The 13,872-nt window shown below is 35.7% G+C and overlaps 1 protein-coding gene across 1 annotated transcript in view; it reads left to right on the forward strand.

The window, feature by feature from the left end:
* Positions 1–13,872, forward strand: part of LOC141568583 (uncharacterized) — a 376,689-nt gene that overhangs the window by 133,816 nt on the left and 229,001 nt on the right. The window lies entirely within an intron of this gene.

The following is a 13,872-nucleotide window of genomic DNA, read 5'->3' on the forward strand; positions in this document are numbered from 1 at the left end:
TCAGTTCCTTGTGATTGCAGGACTGAGGTCCTCTTTCTCTCCATTTTCTTGCAGGCTGTCTGTTGGAGGCTGCTCAGTGCTTAGAAGCTAATCACAGTCCTTGCCATATGTTTTTCTCCACCTTTAAACCAGCTACAGCATTTGGACTCTCATGCTTCAAATCTCTGACTTTCCCTGTCTTTCATTCCCCATCTAGACCAGATTTAAAAGGTCTGTGTCATTAGGTGGGACAGACCTGGATAACCTCCTTATCTTAAGGTCAACTGATTTGGAATTTTAATCACATTTGCAAAAATGTAATTCACATTTCACAGCAGTGCTTGATTGATTAGCTGGGAGAAGGTGTATGTCTGCCAGGGGCACAGAATATTAAAATTCTGGCTACTACATTATTACACACACGTCTAGTTTCCATTTTTATTGTGAAGAAGTCAATTTTCAGTCCAATTCTTGTTCCTTTGAAGGAGGTCTAGCTTCATTCTCTACCTATGTTTAAGAGGTTATTTTTGCTTTGACATTCTCTTTGTATAGATCTGAGTTTCTTATCATATGTATAGTTTGGGATTTGTTGGGTTTCCTGGGTCTGTAACTTGGTGTCTTTCTAGCTTTGGAAAATGCTCTATTATTAACTGATCCAATATTACCTTTTTCTCATTCCCTTTCTTATCTCCTTCTGGGTCTCTGATGACATGTGTTTAAGACGTGTTTTCTTTATCCTCCCTGTCTCTTATCTTTTTATATTCTTTATCTGATAATTTCTGTGTAATACATTCTAGATTATGTTTTTCTATTATATATTCCGATAAACATTCCCTCTTTATGTCGAATCTGCTATTATACCTAACCACTGAGTTTCTAACTTCAATTAATAGACTTTTAATTTCTAGTTCTTATTTCTTTTTGTGTCTGATAATTCCAAATCTAAAGTATTTATACTTATAACTTTGAGTTCTCGCTCTCTCTCTTTCTCTCTCTTCCTGCTGGCCCTCTCTTTAAATGTCATTTTTTCTTTGTGTATTTGTAATTATTATGATTTTTTAAAAACTGAATGCTCGTATTCTTTGAGACTGTGAGAATTCTTTGAAACCTGGATTGAAGCTTAACCTTCAGAATATGTTTACTTTTTCTTTTACTGGATATTTGTGGGTGCTATCAACTTGGCATTGGTTTAAACTTAATCCTTTTATTGATGGTTAATTTGTTTTGTTTTAATTTACTAGTTATTGAGAATTATGGCTACAGAACCAAGATGGCTGGCTAGTGATTGCAAATTCTTGGGGAAAATACATTTTTCCTACACATAGACCTGAGTTTCAAATGTTAAGACATGATTTCCTGGTGGTAAATAGTGAAGGAATATTTCTAGGTTACCTTTATCTAGGTTACCTTTGGAGACCAACTTTATAAAGGCTATGGGAACACTTCTATAAGATTCTGGTTCTTGAACAGATCCTGTGTTTCCTTCCTTGTTACACATGTCCTAAGAAATCTGCAAAATGAATTTCAATTTCACTAGATTTTGTAAAACTGTCTTTATTCTCTGGGCTCCTGTTTTCACTTAATTTTTTACTTCTTATGATTATACCTTATTTTCTTGCTAGCTGATCAGTGCATTTAATGAGTTTTTAAAATGGTTTATTTAGATTTTTGTTGTTTCCAATAGAAGGGTTGAACAAAGTATTTAATCTGTCATACTGCCAGAAATAGAATTTCTTCAAAATGTATGGTGTGTGTGTGTGTGTGTGTGTGTATGTATGTACTAGTTAAAAACTGAAAGAGTGAAAATATTATTGAGCTTTTCACCATGTTCTGAGCATTAGGGATGCAATGAGTCTTAAGTGAAATAAATATGATCTGTCCTTACAGATTCACTAATTTAAAGGCGAGTCCAGTAAAAATAAATAAATAAATAAATAAATAAATAAATAAATAAATAAATAAAATTAATACATAAATAAAATAGACAAATCAAATAACCACCAAATAACTGTCAATTCCCTTCCCCCACTTCCACAGTTATTCTAATAAAGCTTCTATATGTCTCTTTGTGTTACGTTTGCTCTTTTTCGTATTTATTCTATTATATGTATAGTTCTATACATTTTCAAAACTTGGGCACAAATACCTTATTTTTCACCTACCATGTGTGATCTGCCTGACTTCCTTCCCTAACACAGGATGAAACAAACTTCAAGGGAACTCAAGAAATGTAAAAGAAACCCAGGAAATAGTAGGCCTTTTGGCGGCCTTTGAGTCATAGGAAGGGAGGCCTTTTTCATCCTAAGAGTGTTCATGAGCTGATGCAGGGCTGACGTTCCGAAGGTATGAACTGTGTCCTGGTACCGTCTTTCATAGCTGGTGTCCAGATTTTGGAGTGTCGGTTCTGATTGGTTAGATGTTTGCGCTGTTCTAGTTGTGGAATATTTTGAATATCATCCTGACTGATATTGTGAATTTGAGATCCTTTTAAGTGCCACCTTATACCCCACTAGCTACCCCCCGAGCCCCAAGTCAGCAGGAGAGAACACACTGTGCTCTTCCCCGACCATACGTGAAGCCTGTATCATATGTCAGATTTGAGTTGACTATAGTATCTTCCCTCTCCCTTTGGGAAAGAACAGAATCCATCTACAGGACTGACACAGATTATGTTCGACATCTATCTAGCTCAGTGCAGGAAACAGGGCAGAGAGCCAATGAGTGTGCCCTTATGCACATCCAGATTTGACTTAAATATACTGTCAGTCTGGTCCTATGTGTTTTAATTCACCTCTTGGGACCTGTCCCAATTTTCCTGGGCCATTCATTTGTAGGAGCCTACTGATTCATTGCTCTCGTATTCTGGTTCTTCCTGGTGACAATCCCTTAGCTGTTGCTCTTTTCCTCTCACAGAGTCCAAAAGAGTGCTGTATGCATCCACTTGTTTGGAACTTCTGGACTCTGTTTTATGAAACAGGTATTTGCCTTGCTCCCCATGTTTGTTTTAATTTCTATGCTTTTATTCAGGCCTCCCCCGTCCCCAACACTTTGCTCCAGATTTAACTGCTGTACGTATTTCTCTGTTCATATACCATGGACTGAAATAGAAAGGTCTACGTTAAGAGTATGTCTAGTTTAAAATTCAAATAGAATATTTTTATGGAAAGGTTTATTTTTTAGCTCCTAGTCCAATGTTCCATGTAGTACATCAGTACTACATCAGTGGGATAGTGCTTCATTTATCTAAACTTCTCAAAGCTTTTAATTCTTGGATGAATAGGAGGAACAAAGGGCAGTTAAAAAAATTCTTCCTAGTTAAAGTCAAGCTTGCAGGCTGTAAATTTAATATCTGTGGAGGTTTTCAAATTGATACCAAGCACATTTACATTGCTCATATTATCAAGAAATCAAATCAGGCATTGAGGACAGCATTTTTTTCACAATTATGTATTTAACAAGTGTTCATTTCTCATAGTTGGGTATAGACTTGCATTGCTATATTTTTTTAAAACCTTATTTAGTTTGGGAATGCTTTATCTTTTTTTTTTCTTTTGAGGTATTAAAAACTAATTTGTGGAAGAATAAACAACTTAGGAAGATGTAAAGAATAACATATGAAAAAGATTTAGAATACCTCAGTATGAGACACGAGGAGGGAGATGTAATATACTGTCAACACATAGTGTTTGTCCAAATTATAGAACTAAGGAGCTGTATATTCCAAGAGAGTCTTCTCACATAACACGGCGCCTAAACCAGACTTCCTATCTATACCATCTTTGTTGGGCAGCTACTGACCAAATACAGGGGTATTACCGGGACTTCTTCTCTTATGATGCAGCAGATTTTCAGTTTCTTAAAATCTCCCTCCTTGTAACTAATCAACTGCTTGACTAACTTTCTTCCTTCTGTTATAAAATTTATTGAGCACCAACCATATATTAGGTTCTATGTTCCGATGTATGAATACAAAAATGAACGAAACACAGCCCCTTTTCTGGATATCTCACAGTCTAGATGGGTAGACAGACATATAAACAAATAATTCGAGTAGAGGAAAAAGTGCTAATAGAGGTACAATCGCATTAGATGAGTAGAGATCTTTGAGCTGTTCATCATATGATGTGGTTGCGAGGCCCTTTATCATCATAATAAAAGACTCTTCAAGTAGAGATTGAAGAGATCTTACAAATTGCCTTCTTATGTGAGGTAACTGTTCTGAGGCATTCAGTTATAGTAAGTATGGTAATAATTGGAACTCAGCTACAAGGTGGTTTTAGAAAGAAATAAGAGGTAAAGGGTCAGTCAATCCTAGACTATCTATGCACACAGCAGAATATGCATTTGAATGTATAACTACAATTTGTAAACAGTAAAGCGATTCCCATGCTCTCAGAAATAAGTTAACTTGGTGTTTGTCTATTCAACCAAACAAATTCTGAATTTTAGCTTGTATTAATATTAACTAATGCATTACTCATGTTCAATGTTTCAGAATTTTCAAAAAGCTTTCAGTTACATTGATTCCTTTTAATTATAGTTACGTCTCTTTATGCTTTGATCTATGATTTCTAGTTCAGAAGTTTACAAAGATTCATATGGTCTGTTTTGTTAAATCGATCTGGAATAATCATACCCATTCCATTATTCCTCTCATGTTACGTAGGTGGAGGTAACTTAGTATTTGAGACCTGAATTCAGTGTTACTTTTAGAATGGTACTTGATTTATGGTTTGGCATGCATTATCTTACAAACAAAAGAAAAAAAGAAAGGACTTCCAAATTGTGCAAATGATTCTCTTTTCACAGAGAGTTTTGCTTTGTACAATGTTCTTAACTTGGGCTATTTGAAAAATATACTTGGAATTTTCTGTGAGGTCCTTTGTTTATGTGCATGTTTTAGGCATTTTTCTGGGAATATTATCCAGAGGATTTATTAAACACTCAGGAGAGGCTGGGTACCTGTAAGTGTTTGCAAATCCCTGCAGTAGATCCTTTTTGCTAGAAATTCATGCAACTGCACCACATGACAGTATTCCCAAAGCCACGAGCATGCTTTTATACTGCATGCCCTTCATTATGTCCTGTCATTCTTGCCATAAACAACATTATATATGACTTTAAGAATGGATTCTCCCAGAAGGGATTAGGTAATAAAGGTTGTGTTTGTGCATCACTTTAAGGTTTCAAAATATTTTCAAATGCAATCCATCATTTTTCCTCAAAATTATAGGAAAAACTTTTACCCCCATTTTACAGAAGGAGGAACAGAGATTCAAATATACAATGCTCAAACATGGACTCAGGTCAGCTAGTCAGAGTTAAATATTCTGTTCCACGTCAAATGTTTATCACATTTTTTCTTCTGAGTAGTTCCTTTGTTCTTTATTTAAATAAAGAGGGCCTTGTCCTTAGACTTGCTCTGTAAAAAGGAAATTGTCTGAACAATGAGCTCAAGGAAACCATTTAGCATTTCGGGGCCTCAGTTATCTCACGTGTAGAGTGAGGTAATAAACTCAAGCCTCACTGAGATGGTTTCCAGCTACTACATTCCATGCGTCTTTGTCAAAGTTTGCTCCAAAGTTTCTTCTCAGGAGAGCAGGTCCTTTCATTATATCTGCATGCCAGGTGAGTTGGCCAGTTCCCAACCAACTGTAGTTTTGTCACCCGTCCCAGTGTACAGGCTGTGCATTGGTGATCCTTAAAGGCTTTCTTACTGTTGTGAAGACCCTGCCATGGTTCATCTTATAAAAACAGTTTGCTGTGGCTGCCTTTCGTTTATCTTCTCTTTACCCACTTCTTGCCTAGAGGAATTGTGTTAATCGTTGCTTTCGTGCTGTTAAGCTGGCTATGTTCTAAGATGTTATTTTAGTTTTCTTGTATTATCACGTGATGTAGAGTATGTAAATTAATGTTAGAGTGTGGTGCTTGTGTGACATTAAGCTTCAGAACAAAAAGTAATTCTGCTTAAAAAACAATCTCAGGAATTAGTTTGATTAAAGTACCAGACCCTCAGAAGGCTTGACTCTGAGTATTATTATTGCCTGTTTCAGAAGCTGCATGTCCTGGTGGGAAGATGATTGAGGTGAGGGTCCCTGGTATAGGCTTGTCACTGGACAAGTCACTCATTTGAGCCTTAGCCTTGTCATTTATCAATGAGAATTTGAAGCAGATGGTCTCCAAGAGCCATGCCAATAGGAAATTGCCGGCATTTTGACAGTTTAATTGATCTTTAATAATCTTTTTCTTACCATGCTTCTTATATTTTGAACCTCCTGATGTCATCACTTACGATATTTAAAGAAGCCCTAGAGTTATTTTGATAATTACATAATATCAAGTGTGCCATACGTGCTCCTTCCCCAGCCTGACCCGCACAATGTTCCCTTTAGATTTGTTGGACTTATTAATTCTCCTACTTGTTTTAACTTTTTTATTGTTATTATTTTTCTTTAGTTTCAGGTGTACAAAGAAATATAATAGTTAGACATTTACACCCCTCACACAGTGATAACCCTCCCATCTACTACCCCTCTGACATCGTATATAGCTGTTACAATTCCACTGACTCTATTCCCTATGCTGGACTCCACATCCTGTGACTATATATGTTAAATTATTGTTGACATACAACATTATTCAGCTTCAGCTTCAGGTGTATAGCTCAGTGGTCAGGCATCTACACGGTCTGTGAAATGATCCCCCTGATAAGTCCAGTGCCCATGTGGCATCTTACATGATCTTTACAACACAATTGATTATATTCCCCAAACTGTATTTCATATCCCTATGGCTATATTATGACTACTAATTTGTACTTTCTAATTCCTTTATTTTTCTCCTTCAGCCGCACCACCCTCCCATCTAGCACCCATCAGTTCTTTTCCCCCTATATCTCTGAGTCTATTTCTGTTTTGTTTGTTTAATCTTTTCTTTAGATTCCACATATAACTGAGATCATATAGTATTTGTCTTTCTCAGCCTGACTTGTTTCACTTAGCATAGTGTTCTCTAGCTCCATCCATGTCGTTGCAAATGGTAAGGTTTCATTTTTCTTTATGGCTTAATAATACTCCATTGTATAAATGTACCACAGTTGCTTTATCCAATTGTCTATCGATGGGCATTTCGGTTGTTTCCATATCTTGGCTATTGTGAATAATTTTGCAGTAAACATAGGAGTGCATATATTTTTTAGAATTAGTGTTTTGGATTTCTTTGGCTAGATACCCAGGAGTGGAATCGCTGGGTCATAAGGTAGTTCCATTTTCAATTTTTTGAGGTACCTCCGTACTGTTTTCCATAGTGGCTATTTTAATTTCTAGATTGGTTGCATAAATGGAAATTGAAGCCACAGTACAAGCTCCAAACACAGTAGGTCCATAATTAGTCATTTGACTGCAGTGCCACGCATGTAGGCTAAGTATTTTCTGAGGCTCAAGAGGGAATACTTTCTTGATATAGATCCCTTCATGGATTAAGTTCAGCGCTCCACATCACTGGATGCAATACCCACTCCAGAGCTAAAATCACAGGCTGGATTATTATTATGATGGGATCACTTGCTATTGAAATAGGGTTTTGCTGTTCCATTTGCAGCCTGCCACCTGATAAATGCTAGATTATGAGGCAGAATAATAAACACGGAAATGCTATAGTAGGCCCAAACGCATCCCATTGTCTAATGTTACATCTGTCTTTTTAGGAGTATTTTCAAAAGAAAACAAAATTTGAATGTGTGCCTGTATACTAACAGTTTCTGGAAATGGCAGCGCCTGTCCATTTTCTTTTTAAATAAAGGCTTTCTGTAAACGGTTCACATAACCAGTTATTTGGCTTGAAATGGCCTCCCCATGAAAATGCCTGTTTTAATGTCAAGTCAGGGAATAGCACAGCGTTGCTGGAGTCCCAGAGTCTAGCAGATATACTATAAATTTAATTTCATGGCAAAGTGAAGTCTATTACAGAAAATCAGAAAGAACTACCTTCTCAGCAAGGCCATCTCTCTTTTTTTATTGAGTCCATTTTGTGTAGCTTTTCAAGCTTTGTCTGCACCTGCCAATAAAAAGGGGCTCTTTGTTTGAGGACAATACTGACAAATTAACCAGCAAACATATTTCCAGTGGTGGGTGGGGGTAGAAATTCAGGAGACGGCCATGGCTGCTACCTGTTTCATTATATCTGTAACCGAGTAGCCCAGTCTCGGTAACAATTTTTATTCTACTAAATTTGAATAGTCTTGGTTCTCTCGTTGTCTTATATATTTGTTGGTGGAGCTGGGGCATTTGTATAAATTTTGCTGCTACAGGTGCAAGCTGAGGAGGGAGGATAATTAGGTGGATGTTAGAGACATGGTGCCCTGTAGGAATCCCAAAGATTCTTAAAGACAGGTGAAAAACTTCCAAGCCATATCTGAAGTGTTTCTTAATCGGTGTTTACTGATTTGTTGTGATGTGGTCCAACACATTAATTAAAGATCTCCCAGGTACTCTGAAAACAGCTAATGATTTTCAAGAGGCTAACTTGACCAGCAATCATTCTTTTCATTAGAGTCAACATAAAATTTGAGGGAGGCATTTAAAAGAGGAATTACATTCACTTATAATGTGAAAGTGATGAGATGGTGCTATCATTATTAAAACCTCTGGAACTGAGGTTTATGAGGTGTTTTCTCTGAAATACAAATGCTATGTTTCTCTAGTACTTGTGGAGGTGAAATAGTGTATTAAATATGAAAAGAAAGGAACACTGTCATCACTACATTTTTTTCTGTGACTAGGTAAATGATTAGGGGATCTCACTAGCTGTTACTTCATTGAAGTCTGGTGGTTCAGGGTGTTTTGTTTTGTTTTGTTTTGTTTTGTTCTGTTTTGTTAGGAGGGTGCAGCTTACAGTGGCCCATGCGGGGATCGAACTGGCCACCTTGGTGTTATCAGTACCACGCTCTAACCAACTGAGCTAACCGGCCACCTCTGGTGGTTCAGTTTAAACCTAGATTAATTTCTTAGGAATTCTTCATTAACCAATTCTCTCTAAATACTTATGATGCTGTTGACACACTTCTAAGTTTTGTGAAGTACAGGAATAATAAATATGGTCCCTATCCTCATGGAACTAATGACACATTAAATGATCTCTGTAGATTCAGTTTTTTAAGCGGCAAATTCTTCTAGAAGTTTTACAGTTTCAGGTCTTATGTTTAAGTCTTTTAAATTCACTTTGAGTTGATTTTTGTGTGTGGTGAAAGGTAAGGAGTCAGCATTATTCTTTTGCCTGTGGATATTCAGTTCTCCCAATACCATTTGTTGAAGAGAAGATCCTTTCTCCGTTGCATGGTTCTGGCACCCTGTTTAAGATCATTTGACCACACACACAAAGGCTATTTCTGGGCTCTCTGTTCTGTTCCATTGGTATATATGTTTGTCTTTATGCCAGTGCCACACTTTTTAAGTTATTGTAGCTTTGTAATATGTTTGAAATCAGGAACTATGATGTCTCCAGTTTTGTCCTTTCTTTTCAAAATTATTTTGGGTGTTGTGGTCCTTTGTGAAACCACACACAAAAATCAAATCAAAGTAGATTAAAGACTTAAATGTAAGACTCAAAACTATAAAACTCCTAGAAGGAAACATAAAAGAAAAGCTTCATGATATTGGTTTTGGCAATGAATTCCTGGATATGATTCAAAAACCATAGGCAACAAAAATATAAGTAGACAAATGGGACCACATCAAACTAAAAAATTTCTGTGCAACAAAGGAAGCAATCAACAGAATGATTGTTGATTGTTGCCAACCTGTGGAACAGGAAAATATTTGCAAACCATAAATCAAATAAGGGGTAAATTTCCAAAATACACAAGGAACTCCTACAACTCAAAAGCAAAACGAAAAACAAACAAATGAAAACACTTAACAACTCAATTTAAAAAAGGATAAAGGACTTAAGTAGACATTTCTCCAAAGAAGATATACAAATAATAAACAGGTTATAGGAAAAAGATGATCAAAATCACTAATCACCAGGGAAATGATAATCAAAACCATAATGAATTATCACCTCATACCTGTTAGGATGGTTATTATATTAAAAAAGTAGATAAATGTTGGCAGTATGTAGAGAAATTGGAGCCCTTTTATACCATTGGTTGGGATGCAAACAGGTGTAGTTCCTATGGAAAACAGTATGGAGGTTCCTCAAAAACTAAAATGGAACTATCATAAGATCCACCAATCTCACTTCCAGGTATTTAACCAAAATAATTGAAATCAGGATCTCAAAGAGATATTAGCTCTCCCATGTTCATTGCAGCACTATTCACAATAGCAAGGATGTAGAAACAACCTAGATGTCCATCAATGGATTAATGAGTAAAGAAATATGAGAGAAAGATAATTATTCAACTTTTAGAAAGGAGGAAATCCTTCAATATGCAACAACATGGATGAACCTTAAGGACATTGCACATATGCTGAGTGAAATAAGCCAGTCATAGAAGGAAAACTACTGCCTGATTCCAATTATATAAGGTAACTGAAATCGTCAAGTGGTGGTTTCCAAGATCAGGGGGTAGGAGAAATGGGAGAGTTGCTAATCAATGGGTATAAAGTTTCAGTAATGCCAGATGAATATGTTCTAGAGATCTGTTTTAAAACATTGTGCCTATAGTGAGAGATATTGTGTTGTACACTAAAAAACATCTGTTAAGAGGGTAAATATGCTAAGTGTTCTTATCACAATAAAATAAAAATCAAAATAACTAAAAAGCAGAGTAGTAATAATAGTATTAGTCACAAGCAATGTTTATTGAATGTTTACCAAGTGTCAGGCATGAGTATTTTCCTTCTGTGTCTCCTATAATCCTTATAATAACATTTATGGAAGATTTTGTGATGTCCATTTCACCAGTGGGAAATATGGTGTTTAGAATGGTTATGTAACATGCCCAAGGCTGTGCAATTGATATTGGTTCTTTCTGATACTATTCGAGATATAATGAATATATTTGTTCCAAATATTTTAAGGTGTCCATGTAAAAAAAATCTCAGATTAGAAACAAAAGTAGTCCTTGCCAGAGCAATCAGGGAACAGAAATAAATAAAAGGTATCCAAATGGGGAATGAAGAAGTTAAATTGTCACTCTTTGCAGATGACCTGATGCTATATATAGAAAACCCTAAAGACTCCACCAAAAAGCTATTAGAAACAATCAACGAATACAGTAAAGTTGCCAGATACAAAATCAACATACAAAAGTCCATTGCATTTCTATATCCTAACAATGAAATCTCAGAAAAAGAAATTGAAAAAAATTCCTTTTGCAATTGCAGCAAAAGGAATAAAATACCTAGGAATAAACTTAACCAAGGATGTGAAAGACCTATATGCTGAAAACTCTAAGACATTTTTAAAAGAAATTGAAGAAGACACAAAGAAATGGAAAGACATTCCATGCTCATGGATTGGAAGAATCAACATAGTTAAAATGGCCATATTACCTAAAGCAATATACTGATTTAATGCAATTTCCATCAAAAACCCAATGGCATTTTTAAAGAAATAGAACAAAAAATCATCAGGTTTGTTTGGAACCACAAAAGACCCTGAATAGCCAAAACAATCTTAAGAAAAAAGAACAATATTGGAGTTATCACACTCCCTGATGTTAGCTTGTACTACAGGGATACAATAATCAAAACAGCATGGCAGAAAACCAGACAACCATGGAAGAGAATTGAGAACCCAGAAATAAAACGACATAAATATGGTCTGATACTTTTTGACAAAGAAACTAAAAACATACAATGGAGAAAAGACAGCCTCTTCAATAAATGGTGCTGGGAGAATTGGAAAGCCACGTGCAAAAGAATGAAACTGGACTGCTGTCACCATGTACCAAAATTAATTAAATGGATCAAAGACTGAAGCATAAGACCTGAAACAATGAACTGCATAGAAGAAAACAGTTACTAAACTTATGGACCTTGGGTTCAAAGAGCATTTTATGAATTTGTCTCCAAAGGCAATGGAAGTAAAAGCTAAAATAACTGAATGAGACTATATCAAACTTAAAAGCTTTTGCACAGCAGAAGAAACCATCGACAAAATAAAGAGGTAACCAACTGAATGGGAGAAGAGTTTTGCAAACAGTGCCTCCGATAAGGGGCTAATATCCAAAATATACAAGGAACTCATGCAACTCAACACCAAAAAACAAACAATCCAATTGAAAAATGGGCAGAGGACCTGAAGAGACATTTCTCCAAAGAGCACATACAAATGGCAAATAGACACATGAAAAAATGCTCAGCATCACTAATCATCAGAGAAATGCAAATAAAAACCACAATGAGATATCACCTCACCCCAGTCAGAATGGCTATCATCAACAAGACAAATAGTAACAAGTGTTGGAGAGGCTGTGGAGAAAAAGGAACCCTCATACACTGTTGGTGGGAATGCAGACTGGTGCAGCCGTTATGGAAGGCAGTGTGGAGGTTCCTCAAAAAATTACGAATAGAATTACCATATGACCCAGCAATCCCTCTCCTGGGTATCTACCCAAAAAATCTGAAAAGATTTATACATAAAGACACGTGTGCTCCAATGTTCATTGCAGCTTTGTTTACAGTGGCCAAGACATGGAAACAACCAAAATGTCCTTCGATAGATGAATGGATAAAGAAGTTGTGGTATATATACACAATGGAATACTATTCGGCGGTAAGAAAAGATGATATAGGAACATTTGTGACAACATGGATGGATCTTGAGAGTGTAATGCTGAGCGAAATGTCAGACAGAAAAAGCAGAGAACCATGTGATTTCACTGATATGTGGTATATAAACCAAAAACAACAAAAGAACAAGACAAACAAATGAGAAACAGAAACTCATAGACACAGGCAATAGTTTAGTGGTTACCAGAGGGTAAGGGGGGAGGGGAGTGGGAGATGAGGGTAAGGGGGATCAAATATATGGTGATGGAAGGAGAACTGACTCGGTGGTGAACACACAATGAGATTTATAGATGATGTATTACAGAATTGTACACCTGAAATCTATGTAGTTTTACTGACAATTGTCACCCCAATAAACTTAAAAAAAAGAAAAACAAAAAACAAAAAAAACAAAAGTGACACATTTTATTTCTGTGTTCACATAGCACATCCCTTCATTAATGTAGTTAGTGAATATTTGTTGAATGAATTATTGTATGAATTCATTTTTATAATTAAAGGAATTATACTAAAATTTTGAATTTAGCAAATCTTTTCATTTTATCATGTATTAAGATTCTAGGGGAAATGGAACATAATTTTAACAATAATATTCTTCTCGCTTTATTGAGTAAAATATATGTAATATGAATTTTCCATTTAGACCATTTTTAAGTGTGTATCAGTAGCATTATGTACATTCACACTGTTGTGCATCCATCACCACCATCCATCTCCAGAACTTCATTATCTTCCCAAACTGAAACTCTGTATTCATAACACATTCACTTTTAAAGAAAAGCATATTTGAAAGTGTTTATACTCTGTTTCACTATTTTCCAAGCAACCATTTAACATGTCATTATTAAGAAATTTAATAGAATTAATCTTCTACTAAAAAATAGGAAAGAATAAGTTTTATCCTTGAAATGTTATTTACTTTTGAGCCATCTGAAAAATTGAAATTAATTCTCAAACTTGGCATCATTGGAAGTACAAACTAGTTGAGCTAACTAGCCACAAACTGAAAAATTTGCCAGTGCCAGATAATGAAGTTTAAGCATCAGAATTTGGTTTCATAAGGGTAGAGAAAATGAGTCCCAGAGAACTGGAGTGACTGCCCAAAATTTCATAGTTTGTTGATAGTACGATTAAGTGTGTCATATATAGAACT

The sequence above is a fragment of the Rhinolophus sinicus genome, chromosome 7 (genome assembly GCF_057876585.1).
Source record: "Rhinolophus sinicus isolate RSI-liver-muscle chromosome 7, RSI-T2T, whole genome shotgun sequence".
NCBI classification, from domain to species: Eukaryota; Metazoa; Chordata; class Mammalia; order Chiroptera; family Rhinolophidae; genus Rhinolophus; species Rhinolophus sinicus.